The 20,354-nt window shown below is 41.0% G+C and overlaps 1 protein-coding gene across 3 annotated transcripts in view; it reads right to left on the bottom strand.

Moving 5' to 3' along the window:
- Positions 1–9,776, bottom strand: part of KLHL15 (kelch like family member 15) — a 35,082-nt gene extending 25,306 nt beyond the window's left edge. The window contains exons 1-2 of one of the 3 annotated variants that reach the window (XM_078064223.1): positions 9,756–9,776; positions 8,982–9,181 (exon numbers count right to left, since the gene is read on the bottom strand). The gene's annotated coding sequence lies outside the window, so the exon portion shown is untranslated. Of the gene's footprint in view, positions 1–3,388; positions 3,440–8,981; positions 9,422–9,755 lie in introns of those variants that run through there. The other 2 variants (XM_078064224.1, XM_036105718.2) reach the window with 2 other exon arrangements.
- Between the last annotated feature and the right edge of the window lie 10,578 nt (positions 9,777–20,354).

Below are 20,354 nucleotides of genomic sequence, written 5' to 3'. Positions count from 1 at the left end.
TTTTGATAGTGCCTAAAATACCATATATTTCACTTGTCAAAGTAACCCTCTCTATTCAACAGCTATCACTATCTGATAAGGTCTCAAACAGCTATTACTGACCTTCCTGAAAAAGGTTCCATCTAAAGGAAATTTTTAAAAGGAGATACTACGCGGGTGCCTGGGTGGCTCAGACGGTTAAGCATCTGCCTTCGGCTCAGGTCATGATCCCAGAGTCCTGGGATCGAGCCCCGCATTGGGCTCCCTGCTCAGCTGGAAGCCTGCTTCTCCCTCTCCTACTCCCCCTGCTTGTGTTCCCTCTCTCTCTGTCTCTGTGTCAAATAAATAAAATTTAAAAAAAAAAAGGAGATACTATGCTGCAATAAACATAGAGATGCATATATCTTTTTGAATTCATGTTTTCATTTTCTTTGGGTAAATACTCAGAAGTGGAATTACTGGGTCACATGGTAATTCTATTTTTAATTTTTTGCAGAAGCTCCATACTGTTTTCCACAGTGGCTGTACCAATCTGCAACAGCCAAGATATGGAAGCAACCCAAGTGTCTACAGACTGATGAGTGGATAAAGAATGTGGAGATATATATATATATCACACACACGCGCACATACACACACTGGAATATTACTCAGCCATAAAAAAGAAAAAAAAGAATGAAATCTTGCCATTTGCAACAAGATGGATGGACCTAGAGGGTATAATGCCAAGTAAGTCAAAGAAAGACAAATACCATATGATTTCACTGATATGCAGAATTTAAAAAATGAACAAGGAAAAAAAGAGACAACAGACTCTTAAATACAGAGAACAAACCGGTGGTTGCCAGAGCGGAAGTTGGTGGGGGGAATGGGTGAAATAAAGAGGATTAAGAGTACACTTCTCTTGATGAACACTGAGAAATGTATAAAATTGTTGAATCATTATATTGTATACCTGAAACCAATATAAGGCTGTATGTTAATTGTGCTTGAATAAAAAAATTAATAATTCAAAAAAAATAAAAGGAGAAACTATGCTTTCTCAAAAGAAGCAATCTAATGGTTCCAGATACTTACTATGGTAGAAACACCATAGAGCAAAGAAGGGGAGGCGGGGGGAGAAAAGGAGAATGGTAAACTGGGAGTCAAAAGACCCTAAAAATATAAGGACAGCACCGGTACTCCTCTGGGCACCCAGCCCACTAAGAGGGACTCCAAGCAGGCAGGCTTCCACTCTGTGATCCTGTCTGGTCACGTGAGGTCAGACTGGGGTGAGAAATAGGCATCAAGATGAACTCTCTCTTGTCAAGAATTTAGAAAAGGGAAAAAGAGATGTGCACTGTGTATGACTAGAACTGGAACATGTCAAAGAGCAGCTGTGGGCACCAACTTCTGCCTGCCATGCGGGTTGAGTATCAGAGAAAGCCAGTGAAATGAGAAAGAAGAATAAAACTAAGAGGACAGGGAGTGCTCCCCAACACCCTCATTTTTCCAGTTGCTAGGCCAACCTCTATTCCTGCCCCCAGGTTCTAAGAGAAGTCCTTCCGTGCTTAGAATGAATTCCTTTTTTTACTACCTTAGATGGGTTTTTCCTTGGTATTATAGTCAAGGTCCCTAACTAACAGGGTTTTAGAACAGAAATTGCTATACTTTAAGTTACCCAAACTTTCTTGGTCTTATTCTGCATCTGTAAAATTGAGAACATTGAACAGGATGAACTCAAAATTTTTAGTCATAAACTTGTCACTTATTCTCCGACAGAAGTATAATGCAGTTACGTAGGCATGCAGACTAAATAAACTATAGTTATTTTTCAAGTCTTAGCAATGCATTTGTCAAGTTTACTTGATTTAATTGACTCCTAAAACTAATTTGTGATAGCTGGGACATCTCAGTAACTTCTTTTCTACATGAAAAAGCTTGGTGCATCTATCAACAAGACTAACAGCTTTAGAGCGGCAGCGGTATTTTACATTTTAATGGGAAGCATGTGTATAAGCAGAAAATGATAAAATGCTCAGTGATTAACTGACCAACATTTAATCTCTAACAGAAGTAGTGAGTTAAGAGTACAGGTGTGGAGTTAGGTGCCATGTTTGAATCCCGGTTCTACCTCTTACCAGCTCTGTGACCTTGGGGCAAGCTATTTACCCTCTCTGTGCTCTAACGTCCTCATCTGTAAAAAGCGTCATCAGTATCAGTAGAACCTTCCTCATAAGGGTGCTGTGAGGATTACATGAATTAATACACGTAAAGACTCAAAAACAGTATGTGGCCCTTAAGGAGACCATAATGTTAGGGCTTATTATGCCCCTTCTGTTGGTGCTACTGGAACCAATATAATAGACCTGACCCTTTAAGAGTCTGGTTGTCTCTGGAAAAATCCTTCTCCTTAGCCACAGCACTTCCTTCAAACCCCAACCTGCCTTATCAGCGAAGTCTCTTAGGACCCAGGCCAATTCTAACCTGATAAAGACACTAAGGTTGACAGGTGAAAAATTTCAAGGTCATACAACTATTTAGAGAGAGAAAACTAGAATCCGATTTGCAAAAAAATACAAAGAAATTTGTATTCTGTTGGAAAGAGCAAAACTTTTGAAATTAAGAGTGCTCACTAGTACTTACCACTGCATGACCTGGAGAATTTCAGTTAACTCCTGACTTCAGTTTCCATCTACACATTAGGAATTATCATCACCACCTTATTATTGAGTTGCGGTGGTGATTAAATGAATTCACTTAAATGCCTAGCCCAGAGCAAGGCACTCCACCAGAGGTCTCTCAATCTTGGCTTCCATTGTCCACTTCTTGCCTATTGCTCCTTTATCATTCACAAAACCAAAGGAACTTGATACCCCTCAAAGTCACTGCTACAGATCCCACACCTCCCTAGGTAAGTTTATAAGAGATTAGGAGATGTACTGGTAGTCAAAACACTGGACTTCATTTTGCAATGGCATTATTTCCCATTTTTTCTCATCACACAAGTATAATTTTCCAGCTTTTATGGGCTGTTCAAGTTCTTCCGCCTTAACCAGAGTAGCTACTCTCTACATCTGTGCTGTTCAATACACAAGCCACTAGCCACAGGACTATGGAGCACTTGAAATGTGGCTAGTCCAAATTGACATGTGCTATAAGTATAAAATGGATGCCAGATTTTGAAGAGTTAGTACAAAAAAGAAAGGGTCAATTATCTCAATTTACAAATTTTTCTACTGATCACATGTTGAAATAATATTTTGGATATAATGGGTTAAATAAGATATATTAAAAGTAATCTCACCGTTTTTTACTTTAAAAAAAAAACACCCGTGAGAAAATTTAAAATTACACATATCTTGTATTATATTCTACTGGACAGCACAGATCTACATCAATGCTTAAGGCATCAAACAACCAAACTTACAAATGAACACGTGAAACAAAACCAACTTGTTCACAATCCATACCCCGGAAGCTACAAAGAAAAGGAAAAAAAAGTGAGGCTTAAATTAAAATAAAAACACAAAACACATATATAAGCAAATAAAAAAACATTAATTAGAGAAAGGAAAGTATAAGAATACGAAAAGAAAAACATATAAAAACTTATGTATAAAAATTCTGTAAGGGGCGCCTGGGTGGCTCAGTTGGTTAAGCGACTGCCTTCGGCTCAGGTCATGATCCTGGAGTCCCGGGATCGAGTCCCGCATCGGGCTCCCTGCTGAACAGGGAGCCTGCTTCTCCCTCTGACCCTCCCCCCTCTCATGCTCTCTCTATCTCATTCTCTCTCTCAAATAAATAAATAAAATCTTTAAAAAAAAAAAAATTCTGTAAGAATTATAGCAATTTATGGAATAAATAAATAATCATAAAAATGAATCACTGTAAAACTAAGCTCAAATAAGAACTATAAATCAATGAAGGATGGTGAAAAAAATCCATTAAGGGGCTTTGAGAAGAGAGATTTACTGACATACAAAATGTTCAATGTACAGAAATTTTGTATCCTCACTTTTCAAAAATGGACCATCAGATTAAAGGAAATCAAGGTTTATAAACCCACACATATATATATTTGACACTTGGCCTTCAGAATTTCAAATGGCTGGTTTTTTTCAAAAGCAGAACCAACTTAAACTAGTGACAAGACATACACTACTAGGAAAGAAATATTGAAGAGTTTGTCTTGTTCAACTTGGCGCTGATTAGAAAAAAAAAGAAAGCCTCATATTTTCTACACATAAGAATGATTAATATAGCGACTTCCAAAGTGTAGTCCAGGGACAAATGGGGTCCTCATCCCCTTAAAGGACTCCACAAAGTCAGAACTATCTTCATAGTAATAATTTTAAAAGTTGTTTTTTTCACTTTCATTCTCTCAGTGTATTCCAGAAGCTACATGTGTGATAATGATAACAGATTAAATGCAGAGGCTGATAAGAAGCCCATTGTCTTCCATTAAGTCAGACATTAATTAGATCTGCAAAAAGGTAAAAATTAGATCTTCTCACCAAGTTTTATATGGTTTTGGAAAACATTTAATTTTCATCAAAAATGCTACTTAGATTAACGTGTAATGGGTTTTTTAATATTCCAGTTTTAATTTCTATTATGGCAAATATAAACAGATAAAACCCACATAACAAAAGCTCTTTAGGATCTCCAAAATTGTTAAGAGAATAATGAGGTCTTGAGACCAAAAGGTTTGAGTACCACTGATGGTATGATCAAGAGATCAATGACAACACATGCATATACACAAAACATACTCTTCCTACCTCTGCCCTGGAAGACTATTACTGCTATTTATATCACAGAAATTTCTAACAGTTCAAACTCTCTAGTGACCAGTAAAGAAAGAAGTCTGGTAGGGGTAAAATTGGACAGGAAATTAAAGGCAAAGAAATTAAATGCTTCCTTTTCAGTTAGAAGGCTGCCATTCCGATTTGAAGGCAAAATTCAAGATGTTTCAAAATTAACCTCCATGTTTATGCCATAAGCATTAATTTAATGTTTTCACATTCCTCCCAAAGGTCCTTAAAAATTCATACAAAATCCTAAGTCATTTGGAACAAAAGCTAGATTCTCAGAGCTTGATATACTTCTTTTCAATGAAAAATTTAAATTATTTCATACTACCTTCATCCTCAAACAGGTAGCTTACCAAAGTTGGTGCCTAATGCAGAAAATCCCATACTCACACACTGAAAAGAAAATGCAAGGCTTACTACAGATAAAAATAGAATTAATTTCTGAGTCATAAAGTTTCTCACCATTTCTGTAACTTATAAAGAAAAAATTTTAAGTTCAGCAATCTCAAAGTGGCTAACTTCTCAATCTAAAAGGCAAGAAAAATTTAAAAACAGACTCACTGTTTTAGCTCTATTAGCAGTCATTTTACTCTTGGATACACTATTCAAATTGAGAAACAACTCAGTTTAATATGGGAGGAAAGGCTGCATAACTTTAATTTGTTTAATACTGGAAATTCTTTCTTGTCTATCTAAATGTTTTTATAACTCAGTACCAAATTGCAAATGACCGTTTAAGCTTTTAGGAAGGCTCTGGGTTCTCCAGCCCCAGGTTGGCACCTATTACCCAAATTACTTCACTTTTCAGGTATGTTTAGCATTTAATCGTTCTATAATACAAGAAACCTTGCAAGAAAAAAATCACTCCTACTTCAATGCTATTTTTTCATCAGAAGATTTTCATTTAATGCTCCTCTGCCTATTCCTCAGTACGAGCAGTAGTAGTCCAAGAGTGATGTCATGGAAAACAGCTTCCCTAGCCTTTAGAGATTGGATCCAGTGAGAATTCTAGGAAAAGCCTCTATTGGGGAATAAAACCCCAAATCTTCTGAGTTATATCCTAACAAGAAATCATCAACATTATAATGTTAACATTCTAATTCTCTATAAGAATTATACAATCAAACTAAATCTTTCAGAAGGTCTTGATGTTCTGATACAGATTTACTGCAAATCTTTAAATGGTGTAAAATCATTAACTAAATTCAATGATTTTATCAGAGACAAAGGAATAAATTTTCTATCTGTTCTTATTTGCTTCAATGATTCAGCCATATAAACTTTAAAGGCCTTATATTAAAAACAGAGTATCTGAGGAAATACCTTGCCTTTTCTAGTTTCTTCCAAAGTAAAAATTTCTAATTCTGAAAAGGCCTTCCACTTTTGGACCAGTAGCAGTACAACATATACCCACAGCAAAGATGAACCATGAGAGCCCCTCTAACCATTCTTATGATGGTAATAATAATTATCTCCCATTACTCTCCCCCCTTGTTCACCCTGCCCCAGATACACTGGCCTCTTTTGCTGTTTCTTGGAAACAGTCACACCCCCACCTTAAGGCTTCTACACTCGCTGTTCCCTCTGCCTGATCACTACATCCCCAGATATATATGGCTGCCTTCAAGTCTTTACTCCAGTGAGGCCTTCCCCAAACCCCATCTTTTAAAAAAACAAAAAAAAACCCAAAAACCAAAAACCTCACCCGCCCCCACAGCCAGAAATCCTCACTTTCCCTTTCTGCTTTATTTTCCTCTATAGTATATTAAAATAGAGATAACAGGCCCTTTTCCTTAATTAGTTGCTTTTTATGTTTTTTTTTCTCTTTTCCATTTTTGCTTTGACTGTTGTATCCCTCACAACCTAGAAATAACAGCACTTGGCACATAATAAGTGCTTAATAAATATTTGTTGGATGAAGAGATAAATTTAATCTTCATAACGCTCCATGTTCTGTAACCATCCCCGATTTAAAGATGAGAAGAATCAAAAGCTCACAGAGGTTAAGGAACTTACCCAAGGCTATGATTCTTAAGTGGTGGAGTTGGGGTCTGCCCCACTTCAGAGCCTGTGTTTAACCAGTATCCTACAATGCTTCACCAATGACTCTTTCAGTTCTCTTCAATAAAAAACCCCACACCAACTACAGCATTCCAGTTCAGAGAGAATATATGCTAATAAATTAATTCAATCCCTTAAATATTCATTCCTCTCCTAGTTAATGTTATTTACTCTTAAAATATTTACAACGTGAAGGGCAAGCTGACAGAAGGCAAGCTAATTTTGGGGGTCCAAGTGAAATGAAAATTTGGGCCCCCTTATCCCAAAGCAGGAAAAAAATGTCGTTAAAGGTACTAAAATAAAAAGCTCTCTCCTTTCTTCTGTGGTTTCTCTCAACTTGTCATGGTGTTTTTTTATTTGTTGTTTAATGCGTTCTAAGTGAAGAAAAATTAAAAATTTAAATTAGCATGAATTTTACCATTCACCTTTATATTGTACAATGCCAGTTTTACATGCAGATTATTACACCAACTTCAGGGCCCTTCTGAACACCCATGAAGCCAAGCCAGCCCTGGTTCCAAGATTTTAGCCCCAGATAACCCAAATCAAGGCAGAGAGAAGGTCAAACCTTGAAATTCCCAATAAAGCAGTGATTTGCCAAAATTTTATCTTCAGGACAAATGATAAGTCCAGTGTATAAAAGCTAGCACATTAAGATAGGCTCTTCCATTTGCTAATTTAATTGTGCCCGCTTAAATCTTTCTTTTTACAAAACACAAAAGTATACTCTAAAAAACAACTGGTATTGGGTTATAAAATAAAACATTTCAGAAAAAACTCAGAAAACCATTTGTTGGCTAAAAATAACAATATACTATGATAAATGCTTCTCTTTCACTTTTTGTGGACCATTTTTAAGCCAAACCATACTACATTTTTGATGTACCCAGTAGGAATTATTCCATACTGATCTGTTACACACATATATTAGTTCTGACAAATAATAGATCCAATTTCTCAAGTCACAAATATTTACTCTTCTATTATTCCTAAGTTAAATCAGCAATAGAGTGCAAATTAACACCAATTCCCACTGAAGAACTGGTTCTAAGCACCTACTAAGTGCTGATGATTTAAAAAGAGATTTATGTTATATAAACACTATTACATTGTCAAAAAGTTGAAAATTTCTATACATTTTAAGAATTACAGAAATCTGAATGCATTTGTAAGCTCTTAAAAAACAATTTTCAAATTAGTAGATATATTCAGGTATCCTGTTCCCTAGATATGAAAAATACCATTAAAATTAGAGTATATATCTTAAAAGCATTTTCTAAGTTCCCATTAAATCAGATAAACAAAAATAAATTCGGAAAATACATAAGACTAAAACATCAAGTGTTAAATAAATATTCTGAGTAAGAAAAAGGGCATAAGCGGCCTAGAAAAATGAAAAGCAAAGCACTACAGTAACGTTAAATTTGAATTAAAGAATACCGTTATTTAAATAAGCAGTTAGCATTTCGTAGGAAGGCCAAGCAACGTGACTATTATATATCCAGTCGATTCACAGCACTGCTTCGCTATTCCATACTTATGGCTTATACTTATAATACAGGGGAAAAAAAAAAAAAGAGGCAGCAACAGTTAGCCACTACAACATTAACCACTCTGGCAAGGGTTACTTAAAAAATCGCTTTGCATTTTTACAACACTTTACAGCTATAGGTTATTTTCACGTATATGACCTCATATAGTCCTCACTACCCTGTGATGTGGCTATTACTGCCTAGATTTCATAGATAAGAAACCGATGTTCGGTAAGCGATTTTCTCAGCGTCACCCAGTCGAACCCAGACCTTCTGATTCCACGTTTTATGCCTCGCATTTCGCATAGTTCTATTTCAGGCATAAACAGAATTTTTAAAGGGAAGGAATGGGTTAGGGAGAAAATAATCATGGTACCTGCAGCTGTGTGCTGCAAAAAATGGCTGAATTATGCTTCTTCCGTTTTTTTTTTTCCCCTCCTTGAAAAAAATATTTCAAACAATTTAAGTAAACTCAAAGACAAATTAGGTCCCGGCGTCTACCAAATGTTTGACTCGGGTCTGTGCAGAAAACGCTACCGAACCCGTGCCGAGCGCCGGGCCGCGGACGAAGCCCGGGCTCTTACAGGCCGAAGGGCCAGGGGCGGCTACGCACCTCGGGGGTCTGTCCAACCTCTAGTGGACGGCAGTCTGCATCAGGAAGAAGCGGGCCGGCGGGCCGGGCGGTGGGCGGTCGGGCGCCGGGATGGCACTCGGCAGGCTCCTCGAACCTCTACAAGGGGCCGCTCCCGGGCCGGGCCGGGGCGCTCCGGCGGGGGGCGAGTCTGCGCGCCTGCGGGCCCCTCGGAACCAGTCCTGGGAAAGAAGACAGCACTGAGTCGCGAGTCGAGACAGTCGGGCTCGGCGCAAGGCGGCGCGGCGTCGGGGCCGGGCCCGGCCTTGCCAACGCCAGGGGCCTCGCGGCGCCCGGCGGGGCTCGGCCGGAGGGCCGACTCGGGGCCACGGGCGGGGGAAAGGGCTGGGGGGCCGCGGGCAGCGGCAGAAGCACCGGCGGTAGCGGCGTCGACGACGGCGTCTCCGGGCTTCTGCCCCGAAGCGCGCCGAGCCTCAGGATCACCCACGCCGGGGGTGGAGGAAGGCGGGAAAGGGGCGGGCAAGGGGCGGAGCGTGCGGGGCCACGAGCCAGGGGCCGCTCCGGGCCGCGCGCCCCCTGCGGGCCGCGGGAGCCGCCCGGGGCCGGCCCAGGGAGGCGGGGCCCGCCGGCAGGGGGTTCCATGCGCCGTCGTCGCAACGCGGAAGCCTGCCACGCGGGTAGGAAGGTCGAAGGGCGGGAAGACGAGAGTTGGAAAGCAGGCCTCGGTGGCGCCCTCGGCCCCCATCGGCGCCTCGAGGGGGCCCGCGCGCGGGCCGCGGCCCGGAGGGTGTTTACCTTCCCCCTGGTCGAGCGCCAATGCCGCCATATTTCAGCCAGCACGCGTCACTTCCGGCGCCGGGGGAGCGGGAGCGGGTGTGGGAGCGGGGTGGGGGCAGGGCTATCCCACGCCCGCGGGGCCCCACGTTCAGGCTGGCCACGCCGGCGGGCCCCACCGAGGGAATAATGCGGCCGGGCGCTGCACTGCGGGCCCGGCCCAACGCGGTTTCCCTCGTGCCGTCGCCGTCGGGGCTGGGAACGCTCGGTGGTGCTTGTCTCCCCGCAGCGGTCCCGCTTAGTCTGCACGAGCGGTGGGCTCAAGCCACGGCGATGCGCCCACCCTCGACAAGTTGAGGATCGGGACGCCAGGAAAATGTCTTTTTGCATCTTGAACGCCACGGTGGGGGTGGGGGAATCTGCGACGACGGGGAGGAAGCCTTGCCATAGCTACCTGTTATAAAATTGACTACATCTGCGCCAAATGACATCATTTTTGTAAGGCAATTTGCAGGGGATTATTGCGTCATAGTTCCACTTGGCTTATTACACAACAATTACACGTTTCGGAAATGCATTTCTCAGAGGTGGGAAAATTCATAGAAAACGGCGTGTCTGCACCACACAGAAATGTCGAATCTAAAAACGCTGTTCTATTTGCGTCAAAATAAGATGGCAAGGACGAACATTCAGAGAGCAGTGATTTTGGGGGTGGTTATTCTTTTTAAGTAAACCAGCTGTAGAATTCTAGCAAATGCTTTTAAAATATCGCCTTTTTTTGATTTAAGAATATTAAAACTACTGTAGGACGGTTCTGTAAATTTGTTATTGTGAAATCTCTTTGTGAGAAAAATGTAAATGACAGAAATACACAGCTGGAGGCCAGTGGTTCTACAACTAACCTTAAGTTAAGCCATCCATTGCTCATTTCTAATCCTAAACTGAGGAATTTCTCCTACCCCAACCCCCACCCCACCCCCCGCCGCCATTTTCTCTCTAGACCAATATCCCGATGAATTTACAGTGAGGTGTGTGGCTAAAAGCGATCATTATCTCTTTCTAGCAAACTTGAACATGTCATGTTTCCCAGGAGGCCAAGATAGCACACGGTGTACTGTTTTGCTGAAGTAGACTAGTTCGTGGGAAAAAATAGAGAATCACCTCAATCCTTTGGAAACAGGGAAATAAGCTTACCTTTTCTGACTTAAACTATAAAACGAGCTTTAAAAACTATAAGCCCTAAAATATGGCATACATCCAACTTTAAACATTTGAGTTTTCATACATTATTCTTGAACATTTAAAAGTGCTGACTTTTGATTTTTGTATATTAGCCAACATACATTTTGAGGTATACATTACATAGTGTAGCACTGATCTGTCGACTTAGGTTCTTGATTCAAGCAGGAACCGAAATGTGTCTGTGTTCTGTGTAGCTGGTATGTATACCTACAGTGAGTGATGTCCTAAACCACTGTGATTAGTACACCCTTATTACGACATTACCTGGCCTCATATCTGGCGTTTTGTTATGTCCAAAAGGTTCTTTTTTAAAATACTGTTTCTGAAACTGGGCTGTGTCTTTTCACCAATCTGTATATTTACTATATAGAGTCCATTCTGGGGGGGGGGGAGTTCTATTTAATCAATGATACCTCTTTCACTCTCATTTTTTTAAAGTGTTTTATAGAAGGATCTAGTACAGTAAGGAGCATTCTGTTTCTCTGAGACCAAGCAAAGTAAAACCAGGTCATTTAAATAAACTAACTCCTCCAGGTAATTCCTGTATTCAATTACTTTTCCCACCAATTACTGGAAAGTAATGGGAGCTCCCAAATACCTTGAGGACATCCTTTCACACTGGTAGGGTCCCACAGGGCAAATGGAAGCTGTCTTTTCCTAGCCCTCTAACTTAAGTGTTTGAGAATACTCCTCAAATCGGCTTCCTCGCAGTCTGAAATGTCCCAAGCATGCTAGAAGCTTGGGTCTAAGAATAGTGGTAGAGTTGGAAGAAGTTCCTACGTGGAGGTTCTGAGGATTTAGGACACTGTATAATCATACCCTGCCCACTTTTTTTTTTTTTTTTTTAAGAAGTCAAGGCTTTTTAGAAACCCAGAGTCTGCAGTAAGTTAATTGTCTTGGTAATCACTTTGCATGTAAGTGGCTCCCACCTTAATCTCTGGGAATCAAAGAGTTTTATCTTCAGTGAACTCTGATAAGGTTACATATGCATCTCTTCCCTCTTGAACACTGTTTTGACAGACGCTCTGTATCTGTTCAGGGGTTTTAAGGCATCTTGTTGAGGTCCAGTCCATTTCAGTCCCTCAGGGCCCACCAGCATCCCCCCCACAATCAGTACCAACTTCTGCCAGTACACACCAAGACCTGTACACTGGCACATTCCAACAGGATGGTGGCTGTTGTCCTAAACATTATTTTTTGGTCCGTATACCACATGGAACCTTCAAAATGCAATCTGAGGGGCTCCTGGCTGGCTCAGTTGGAGAAGCATGCAACTCCTGATCTGAGGATCATGAGTTTGAGCCCCATGTTGGGTGTAGAGATTACTAAAAAAAATAAACTTTTTAAAAAAGTGCAATCTGAGAGTCCCCAAATTTTCCAGCCTTTAAAGTTTGTTGTTTTTACAGCCCAATAGAATAACTTGAGCCTTGGAGCGCCTGGGTAGCTCAGTCAGTTAAGCATCCGCCTTCCGCTCAGGTCATGATTCCAGGGTCCTGGGATCGAGCCCCGCATCGAGCTCTGCATCAAGCCCTGCATCGGGCTCCCTGCTCTGCAGGGAGCATGCTTCTCCCTCTTCCTCTGCTGCTCCCCTTGCTTGTGTGCTCACGCTCGCTCTCTTTCTCTCTGCCAAATAAGTAAATAAAATCTTTTTTTTAAAGTAACTTGAACCTTTATGTTGCATGACTAACAGGAAATGCGTGTCTTCATGAATGTTGGAGGATTCCTGGCTAATGCCTACACACATTGGTTGTTCCTGGTCTCCTGTCACTTGGAATGGCTCCTTGTAGCTTCTCTCCTATTTTCTCTAGCCTTCTGGTCTGTCACCACCTCTCCACGTTTCTCCCACTCTCCCCATGTACTTCCCAACTCACAAACTTGACTCTCCCTAGCAAAGCAAGGGAGAGTCAAGCAAAGCAAAGACTCTTCTAGCAAAGCAAACCCTAAGGCCATCACAAGGAAACTTCAATCTCTTTAAACAGGACATGGCTTCTAGAGATCCCTGGACAGAGATGTCTTCTCTGGTCATCTCTAAGTCAGATCTGTGGCCATTAGGTGGGAACCCTTTCCTAAGCATAGTAAAGGGTTTGTCCCATCTCTCTTTCCCGATCTCATGAGCCTTTAAACCCACCCCCTGGGCCCAGGTAGGAAAGTACCAGGTCCCTAAACATCCAAAAGGAATGTGGACACACACAGAAAACCATCAAAGGGTACTCCCCCTCCATGAGACAGAGTGTATTTGAAGTATTTACATTTGTGTTAGTTCATCCATGTGGGGAGTTACCTCAATGAAAATGAATTAATAACTTATCTCTGTATGGCCAAGAGGACTCAACAATGTGATTCTTTCTGGAACCAAATGCTTCTTCATATTTCACTTCCATCCATAAAGCCCTAGCAGGCAATTCTCTGCTGGCAGTTGTGAGAATAACCGCTTTGTGCTTGCAGCCAGCATCTAACAAGGGTTTAGAAACATTCAGGTTTGGTCTCAGAGTCCCCAACACATTGTGACAGGTTTAGACAACATGGGGTGCCATGTGAGCGAGCACAAAGGTAGGGAGATGTAATCCAGGCTTGAGACGGTCAAGCAAGGCTTCTCAGAGGCAGTAATTTCTAAATGCAGTCCAAAGGGAAGAAGTACAGGGGAAAGGGAAGAGAGTAAAGGACCTCCTGCAGCACAGTCTGTTCCAGGCTGAGGAGAGGCAGCAGGGCAGCTTTATTTAGAGAACCGCTGATAATTTAGTAGGATTACAGTGTAGGACAGAAGGGGAGAGGGAAAAGAAAAACCACGAAGGCTGCTGAATATAGACTGAGGCAGTGAAGGCTTCAGCCCTCCTGTGTGGCCTCTCATGCCATGCTCGCTCTTTCTTTCCCTCTTTCTTTTTCTTTCTTTCCCTCTTTCTCTTTCTTTCTTTGGGATTTTATTTATTTATTTGACACGGAGAGAGAGAGCACAAATAGGCAGAGCGGCAGGCAGAGGGAGAGGGAGAAGCAGGCTCTTTGCTGAGCAGAGAGCCCGATGCGGGGCTTGATTCCAGGACCTTGGGATCATGACCTGAGCTGAAGGTAGATGCTTAACCGACTGAGCCACCCAGGCGCCCCACGCCATGCTCCTTCAACTGTACCATGCTATTATACTAATGAACATACTAAATGATCTTGCATTTTTACTCCTATATAATTCCATAAATTGTTCATTTACTATAGTAATCTACTAGTAATCTAATCTATACTAATCTATGCTAATTTATTTGTTCATTCCATCAGTATTTATGAGTGCCTACTCTGCGCCAAGTCCTGTACTAAGCACTGGGGATCTGTCAGTGACCAAAACATGACAATCCTTGCCATCTCAAAGATTAAATAAATGAGGTAATAAATAAGCAAATTATGTGGCCTATTAGAATGTGATGAGTGCTATAGGGAAAAACAGCAGGATAAGAGATTAGGAGTGTTGAGGAGGAGAGCTGTTCCAGTTTTAACTAGGATGGTCAAGTTGGAGGTTGCACTTGACTTAAAGGAGGTGAAGGACCAGATTGTGTAAAGCTTTGTAGACCACTGTAAGGGCTTTGGCTATTGAGAAATTGGGAACCATTGGAAGCTCTTGAGAAGAGGAGCAATATAATTCACACTAAGGCTGCTGTGTAAATAATAAGAGTTTAGGGGCACCTGGGTGGCTCAGATGGTTAAGCGTCTGCCTTCGGCTCAGGTCATGATCTCAGGGTCCTGGGATCGAGTCCCGCATCGGGCTCCCTGCTCCTTGGGAGCCTGCTTCTCCCTCTGCCTCTCTCTCTCTCTGTCTCCCATGAATAAATAAAATCTTTAAAAAATAATAATAGTAAGAGTTTAGGCATAATGTAATGTACAACATGATGACTGTAGTTAACACTACTATATGTGATATTTGAAAGTTGCTAAGAGAGTAAATCCTAAAAGTTCTCATCACAAGGAAAAAACATTTTTTCTCTTCTATCTGTATGAGATGATGGATGTTAACTTATTATGGTCATCGTTTCACAATATATTTATGCCAAGTCATTATGCTGTACACCTTCAACTTATACAGTGCAGTATGGCAGTAAAACTGAAAGGAAAAAACTGAAAACTGAAAGGAAAAAAACACACACACAAAATACACACACACACATAAATAATAAAATAGGCTATTTAAAAATTTAAGTGGACAAATGTGGAAGCAGGGAGATGGGTAAGGAGACTTTTCTAACAACGGAATAGAATAGAGGCTAAAGGAGAGACTGTAGGAAGTGGCCAGACTGCAAATATTCTGAAGGTAAAGCCAACAGGGTTTCCTGGATGTAGGAATAAAGGAAAGAGAGGAGTCAAGGATGTCACCTAGGTTTCCAGCCTGAGTGACCGGAAGGATGGAACTGGCATTTCCTGAGATGGGGAAGACCTCAAGAGGAACACGTTTGAAGGGGGTGGAGGAGAAAGGAAAAGGGGCGGGAAGGAGAACAGGGAGCCTGGTGTAGGAGACCAGAGTGTGCTATGCTCCCAGCTGGAGAGACAGGTACTAGAAGTTGCTAAACATCTACCATCAATAAAAGGTCCAGTGAATGTCACCATTTTTTTTTTTTAAGATTTTATTTATTTATTTGACAGAGACACAGCGAGAGAGGGAACATAAGCAGGGGGAGTGAGAGATGGAGAAACAGGCTTCCCACAGAGCGGGGAGCCCGATGTGGGGCTCGATCCCAGGATCCTGGGATCGTGACCTGAGCCGAAGGCAGACACTTAACAACTGAGCCACCCAGGCGCCCCGAATGTCACCATTTTAACTGAATAGATTTGAAATGCAGTGTAGACAATGTCCCCTTGAAAATGAAAACATCAAAAAGAACATGTTTAAAAAGTTGATCATTTTTGTGCTCCTTCTGAAACAATGAAAAATAACACTATGCTTCAGAAGCCTCAACATTGCAAGCCACATATTCATGAGGTGTTTATGAGATTACCAGGGGGCTCAGTGAAGTAGAGCAAGGACTAGGCCCTGGGGCACTCCCATTAGGGAGTCATCCGGGAAAGATAGAGAACTGTCAAGGAGATAGAGGAGTAGTCAGTGAGAGACCAGTAAAAACAAAGAATGGGGTATGCCAAGTGAGATAAAAAAGTATTGTAAGTTGTTAAACACCCACTATCTATAAAAGATGAAACTAATGTCACCATTTTAATGGAATATATTTACTTTGAAGCACAGTGTAGACAATGCCCCCTTGTAAATGAAAATGTTAAAAAGAACAAATTTCCTCCAAAGTTAATCATTTTTATTCTTTATGAACCAGTGAAAAGCAACACTATACTTTAGAAGCCTCAAGGTACAAGCCACATATTCATAAGCACTGCATTTCAGTAGATGTGCATGCAAACACACACACACACACACACACACACACACACACACACACATTCTAAGTGTGAGCGCCAGAGTTGAGGTGAGTGGGAGCAATGAAGAGCTGCTATATGGTGTTTGCTCAATGAAAGAAGTGAAAAAAAGCCTTCAGTAATAACCGTTGCCAGAAGCACAGCTTTAGGGTTTGGGGAGTGTGGTTAAGGATAGAGACGGGATTGAATCCAGGCTCTGAGGTTATTTACTGCTTCTAAAACGAAGTTCTTAAAAAAAACAGTGATTGCATAGCTCTCTTGGGACGAAATGTCTTTGCTGATACAGGGCAGAGAGGGACTTGAGGTAAGTCAGTACTGGCTGCCACAGCTTGTGGTGGTGGTAGCTGAAGTAGAAGCAGGGGAAACATTACATGAACAACAGGGCCCAGGCCTGGTTGAAAGGACCGCTGAGCTTCATGCTTTCCAGCGACTTGAGAGAGGAGCAGCACTGTTTCGGTGAGGGGCATTGGAATGCCAAGTGTAGGTGAGACAGGATAGCCCTGTGGGATTGAAGCCTCAATACTGTCAAGATGGTGATTCTCCCTAAATTGATCTACAGATTCAAAACAATCCATATCAAAAACCCAGCAGGATTTTTTTTTCTTTTTTGGCAGAAATTGACAGGCTGATCCTGAAATTTATATGGAAATGCAAAAGCTCTAGAAGGGCCAAAACGGTTTTGAAAAAGGACATAGTTAAAAGACTTACACTTTCCAGTTTCAAAATGTACTATAAAACTACAGAAATCAAGACAGTGTTGTACTGGCATAAGTACAGACATATAGATCAATGAGAGTCCAGAAATAAACCCTTTTATGGTCAGTTTATTTTCTACAAAGATACCAAGGCAATTCAATAGGGAAGGGATTGTCTTTTCAACAAATGGTGCTGGGACAATTGCATATCTGCAACTGTCCACAATTTGGATGGAGTTAAACCCTTTCCTCACACTTTACACAAAAATTAACTAAAAATAGATCATAGGCCTAAATATAAGAGCTGAAACTAGCAACTCCTAAAAAGAAAACCTAGGAGTAAATCTTTGTGAACTTGAGCTAGGTAAAGTGTTCTTAAGTATGATACCAAAAGCATGATTCATAAATGAAGAAATAAATTGGACTTCGTCAAAGTTAAAAACTTTTGCTCTTCAAAGATACCATTAAGAAAATGAAAAGACAAGCGACCGACTGGAAGAAAACATTTGCAAATCATGTGTCTGATAGAGACTTGTATCCAGAATATATAAAGAACTCTTGCAACTCAATAATAAGAAAATAAGCAACCCAATTTAAGAATGGGCTGGAATAGCCTTTTTACCAAAGAGGAAATATGAATGGCTAATAAGTACATAAAATGATGCTTAATACATCATTAGTCATTAGAGAAATGCAAATGAAAACTGCACCTACTAGAATGTCTATAATAAAAAGAAAAAAAAACAGTATCAAGCATTGGTGAGGATGTGGAGAAACTGGAGCCCTCATAGATTGCTGGTAGGAATGTAAAATGGTGCAGCCACTTTAGAAAAGTTCGACTGTTTCACAAAATGTTAAGCATAGATTTACCATCGGACTCAGCAATTGCACAACTAGGTATTTACCAAGAGAAATGAAAACATGTTTTCATAAAAATGTGTACAGAAATGTTCATAGGAGCATTATTCACAACAAAAACTTGTACACCAATGTTCATAGTATTATTCACAATAGCCAAAAGTGCAAACAATCCAAATATCCATCAACTGGTGGGAGGATTAACAAAATGTGGTATGCCCATGCGATGGAATTTACTCAGGAATAAAAAGGAATGAACTACTATTGATAGATGCTATAACATGGATGAACCTCAAAACCACTATGCGCAGTGAAAGAAGCCAGATGCAAAAGACTACGTATTATATGATTCCAATTACGTGAAATGTCCAGAAATTGTCCATAGAGACAAAGACTTTAAGTGGTTGCCTAGGCCCAGAGACGGGAAGGGGGACTGACTGCAGATAGACATGAGGGATCTCTTTGGGGTGACAGAAATATTCAAAATCTGGATTGTGGTTACACAGCTCTGCAAATTTAGTAAAAATCACTGAATTGTATACTTAAAGTGGGTGAATTTCATGGTATGCAAATTTTACCTCAAAGCTAACTTTTTTAAAAAAGATTTGGGGAGAAGTTTTCTTTTTTTTAATCTTTTTATTTATTTATTTGAGAGAGAGAGAATAAGAGAGCTAGAGCACGAGAGGGGGAGGGTCAGAGGGAGAAGCCGACTCCCTGCGGAGCAGGGAGCCTGATGCGGGACTCGATCACAGGACTCCAGGATCATGATCTGAGCCGAATGCAGTCGCTTAACCGAGCCACCCAAGCGCCCACCTCAAAGCAAACTTTTTAAAGAGTATACTTGTGGGGCACCCGGGTGGCTCAGTCGTTAAGCGTCTGCCTTCAGCTCAGGTCATGATCCCAGCGTCCTGGGATCGAGCCCCGCATCGGGCTCCCTGCTCGGCGGAAAGCCTGCTTCTCCCTCTCCCACTCCCCCTGCTTGTGTTCCCTCTCTTGCTGTGTCTCTCTCTGTCAAATAAATAAATAAAGTCTTTAAAAAAATAAAGATTATACTTGTAATTGCCTATGAATTCCAGCTCTGTTACTTACAAGCTGTGGGATTGTGGGCATGTTATGTAATATTTTAGGGACTCAGTTTCCTCACCTGTAAAAATGGGAATTATACTATCTACCTCATCAGATTGTTGTGAGGAGTCAATAAAGTTAATACTTGTAAGTCAGTGCCAATATTTAACTATAATTTTTAATTAATAACATTATTTCTTGTGACATTTCTACTTTCAGTACACGTTTCTGAAAATGAAGCATATTATGTTCTATTTATTATCAATGAATTTTATTTTTCATTGAGATAAAATTCACATACCATTAGATTCACTCTTTTAAACTGTACAGTTTACTGGTTTTTAGTATATTCACAAAGTTGTGCAACCATTACTAGTTCAACGACATTTTTTAAAATTGAAGTATAGTTGAAAAAAAATTGAAGTATAGTTGACATACAATATTACATTAGTTTCAGGTGTATGACATAATGATTCGACATTTCTACATTTTTATCACGTCAATGGGTTTTCTGAATTGGCTGGTATAACTATTTAGAATGTAAGATAAATTCTAAATTTATTAACTTACAAATCTGTAAGTTAATAAATTTAAGAACTAAATGCCTCCATTCAAATACAATTGTACAGTCTCTACCATCACTTAACCAATGAATGCCTTTATTGAAATAGAACTTCCTATGCTAGGTAAACTGTTGTAACCTAAAACTTATGTGATAGAAAACATATTCCTTTTAATCTTACTTCAGTATTCTATGAACACAGGTAATCTAAATTCTTATTCACCTCTTCTTATATTTTTTTGCTGGCTAGAAAAGAACACCTGTTCGTGACAGAAAATTTGTAAAGTATAGAAATGCATGGGGAGAAACAAAAATTACTCGACTTCTTGTTGATACACCGTGAAAAAAAAGTTAGGAAATTCCCCGAAGTCTTTAAATTGTAAAACACCGATTTAGTGGTAATCTTTCCATTAAAGAAGTGAGTTTTCCTGTATGGGCTTAAAAAAAAAAAAACAAAAAAAAAACGCCTCCTTGGGCGCTCTTACAACACCTAGCTTCCATTCTATGCTAACTCCATGCTGTGCAGTTTAGAGCCACTACGGACCGCCTCCCGGGCCCTAGAAACCTGTCTCTAAGAACAAGTTAGGGACTTGGCTCTTCCCACCCCGGGCCGCTGACCACTTCATCAAACCTCCGCGCGAGGGCGCCCTCCCCGCCGCCCGCCAGGTGACGCGCAGGGCCGTAAGAGCGGCCAGCGTGGCCATCACAGCCGAGCCGCACCCCGAGCCGACCTCGCCTTATTAAATTATGGAAATCGTAAGATGGACAGCCCCACCGTCTGTCCTCACACCCCCAGAGAAC

Source organism: Halichoerus grypus, chromosome X, assembly GCF_964656455.1.
Source record: "Halichoerus grypus chromosome X, mHalGry1.hap1.1, whole genome shotgun sequence".
Taxonomy (NCBI): Eukaryota; Metazoa; Chordata; class Mammalia; order Carnivora; family Phocidae; genus Halichoerus; species Halichoerus grypus.
This window is presented reverse-complemented; position numbering and strand designations above follow the sequence as displayed.